The sequence below is a fragment of the Hylobates moloch genome, unplaced genomic scaffold (genome assembly GCF_009828535.3).
Source record: "Hylobates moloch isolate HMO894 unplaced genomic scaffold, HMol_V3 SCAFFOLD_10, whole genome shotgun sequence".
NCBI classification, from domain to species: domain Eukaryota; kingdom Metazoa; phylum Chordata; class Mammalia; order Primates; family Hylobatidae; genus Hylobates; species Hylobates moloch.
This window is the reverse complement of record NW_026652285.1, coordinates 60,344,147-60,347,784: the sequence shown is the minus strand read 5'-3', so window position 1 is coordinate 60,347,784 and position 3,638 is coordinate 60,344,147. Positions and strand designations below refer to the sequence as shown.

The following is a 3,638-nucleotide window of genomic DNA, read 5'->3' as shown; positions in this document are numbered from 1 at the left end:
TGACCCCACTCCCCAACAGGCGCCAATGTGTCTTGTTCCCGTCCCTGCGTCCATGTATTCTCATTGTTCAGCTCTCACTTATAAGCGAAAACATACAGTGTTTGATTTTCTGTTCCTGTGTTAGTTTGCTGAGGATAATGACTTCACCTCCATCCATGTCCCTCCAAAGGACATGATCTCATTCTGTTTTATGGCTGCATAGTATTCCATGGTGTATATGTACCACATTTTCTTTATTCAGTCTATCGTTGATGGGCATTTGGGTTGATTTCATGTCTTTGCTATTGTGAATAGGATTGCAATGAACATACATGTGCATAATATCTTTATAACAGAATGATTTATATTCCTTTGGGTATATACCCAGTAATGGGATTAATGGGTCAAATGGTGTTTCTGGTTCTAGGTCTTTGAGGAATCGCCACACTGTCTTCCACAATGGTTGAACTAATTTACATTCCCACCAACAGTGTAAAGGCATTCCTATTTCTCCACAGCCTCGCCAGCATCTCTTGTTTCTTGACTTTTTGATATCGCCATTCTGACTGGTGTGAGATGGTCTCTCATTGTGGTTTTGATGAAATCAGGATTTAAAAGAGATACCTGCACTCCTTTGTTCATTGCAGTGTTATTCACTGTAGGTAGAATATGGAACCAACCTAAGCATACTCCAAGGGATGGTTGGATAAAGAAAATATGATAAATATATGCAATCAAATACGATTCAGCCACAAAAAGAAGGAAATACTGTCATTTGCAACAACGTGGATGAACCTGGAGGACATTGTGCTAAGTGAAATAAGCCAGGCACAGAAAGAAAAATACCACCTGATTTTACTTATGTGAAATCTAAACAAATTAGATACATAGAAGCAGAGAGAAGAATTGTGGTTACTCAGGGCTGACAGTTGTGTGTGGGGAATGGCGAGATGTTGGTTACAGGGTACAAAGTTTCAGTTAACAGGAATAAGCTCTAGAGATCTATTATACAACATGGTGACTATAGTTAATAATAATGCATTGTATACCTGAAAATTGCTAAGAATGTTCTCGCCACTAAAAAAGAATACATAAGTATTTGAGGTGATAGATATATTGATTAGCTTGACTTAGTCATTCCAGGATGTATACATATCTGAAAAAATCATTTTATTTTTGTTTTTTGAGATAGGGTCTCACTCTGTTGCCTAGGATAGAGTGCAGTGGTGTGATCACAGCTCATTGCAGCCTTTATCTCCTGGGCTCAGGAGGTCCTCCCACCTCAGCTTCCCCAGTAGCAGGGACTACAGGTTTGCACCACCATGCCTGGGTAATTTTTTTTTTTTTTTTGAGGCAGGGTTTCGTTCGCCATGTTGCCCAGCCCATGTTTCTCCAACTCCTGGGCTCAACAGATCCGCCTGCTTGGCCTCCCAAAGTGCTGGGATTATAGGTGTGAGCCACCATGACCAGCCACATATTGGTTTTACATCATACATTTATATACATTTTCATTTGTCAGTTACAAAACCCAGCTGGGATATAAGCTCATGCAACTGGGATCCGTATTGAGCCCCTGTTTTATTCTCCTTTCTGTTTCTGCAGAGGAGCTTGACCAGAGAAAGAGATTGAGAGCTGCTTCTCTTACCAAGGACCTTCCCCAAGCCAGGCATCTCCGGAGATGGTGTGGAGCCTGGGGGTAGCTCGGCCAGGCCTTTGATCACCGGTGATGCCATTGCTCTTCCCTGCTCCACGTCTGCTGTGGCTTGCTGCCGAGGCTGCTTTCAGACCTCTGGAATCAGAAAAGGAGGTGACTATATGAGGTAGCCCACATTTGCCTTTTGTAAGAATACTTTTAAACATGCTCGATTCTTTAAAACGGTCCCCCCAAATATACATCACCTTGATCCCTGTTCCATGTACTATACATGACTAAAGTTTTTGCCCTTCATCCCCACTCTAAAGGTGATTTATTTTTGTTGATGACAAATGAAATATTTTGATTTGTCCTAATCTACTTCATAGTAAACCAGAATGTTATTACTAATAAATTTAAATTCACAATTTTACTTCATTTAAAAAATGGCACGTATTCAGTAAATCATCATATTTCATTGATGGAGGTAGCTGAGGGATTATCATGTCTAATCCTTAATTTTACAAATGGGGAAACTGAGGCACAGTCTTTTTACACGCTACTTCTCTCTACCTTAGTGAGCTTGTCAATTCCCTTCTATGAACTGCTTTTAGCTAAAGGATTAGCAAGTAAAACTATTTTTTTTTTTTTTTGCTATGACTCCCGATGGAGTCCAAAGAGGAGTTTCACAGTCTCTTCTGTCTCTTCTGTGGTTCTGATGGAGACTTACTTTACCTTTCTGTGTTAGCCTCTTACAAAACTGTGTCTGCCTTAAAAGGGCACAGGAAAGGGTGAAAAGTATTTTTAAAAGGCTAAATAACCACATAAAAGTCATGTAAGTTGACGCAGGAGCCAGCGAATGGAATGATGATGTAGCCTTGGAGGCCTGATGGGTCCTCCCGCTGGCACGGTCCCTTCTGTTACTGGCGCTCCTGTGCCTGCAGTCCAAACATCTGGGGCCTGGCCAACGGGATACCAGGGGCTTGAGGAACATGATGAGCTAAGAGGTGATGTGGGGTCCTGGACAGGCAGGCAGTGAGGATGTGTGGAGTTGAGTACACATCAGGGTGGGGGACTGACTGCCCATAATACATTTACAATAGTGCATTTCAATTGGTGTTTGCCAATTCCTAGTTGTGGCTGTTTGGGGGAGGCTCAAGAAAATGTTTTCATAGCCCTTGGGGATCCTGTAATGAGAATCATGTGTAAACGGAATGTTGACGAAGCCACACCTGGGGCACATTTGACCCACAACAGACACTGATGTGGGAAAAGAGCCGGTACCTTTTGAACCTGACCCATTTTATGAAAAGATGCATATCAAAACAAACAAACAAAGCAACAACAAGAACACTGTAGAGTCTAAGATTGAGGTGTAGTGTCTTGAACAAAAGACAAAAGACTCAGCCACGCTTATGCTAAGAAGGAGAGCCAGGGAAAGAAAATGCTGCAGTCGCAGTTGGAAGGAAAAGACTGTTTCACTTTGGCTTCATGTGCATCCGCCAAAGGGACTATCATGTTACTTTCCCAAAGAAAAGCAGTCACTTTCAAAATGACGGCATAGCAGATGAAAAATGATTCTCATCTGCCTACGGCTGCTGGGAGGTGGAGTGCAGTGCAGGACTCCTATGGAGATATTTGTGGCTCCTCATGTCTCCTGGACCCAGGGTACCAGGACAGTGGACATAAGGGACAATAAAGCTTATTTGAACAAAAATACCATCTTCAGATTCTGCATTCATCACACATTTTGTTCTCTTTGCTACTAGGATGTGACAATGCAAAAATAATGTCCTGCTGGTCCTTTCAAGGATACCAGAGTTCTAGATTTTATTCTGTCTCAAATGTGGAGCCACTGGAGACTTCCCCAGTCAAACGCTGTCCTTACCTTGGCAGAAGGAGCCCTTTATGATGACATATTTTCTTCTTTTCACATGCTTTCCCACCTTCACACCTGGGCCCGGTTTACCAAATGAATTCAGTTCAATAAATGCCCTTACCTTTCTTATAACACTGCTCCTTTGCT

The 3,638-nt window shown here is 42.2% G+C and overlaps 1 pseudogene; it reads right to left on the bottom strand.

Moving 5' to 3' along the window:
* Positions 1 to 2,264: 2,264 nt before the first annotated feature.
* On the bottom strand, positions 2,265 to 2,395 carry LOC116476041 (small nucleolar RNA SNORA26; annotated as a pseudogene).
* Between the last annotated feature and the right edge of the window lie 1,243 nt (positions 2,396 to 3,638).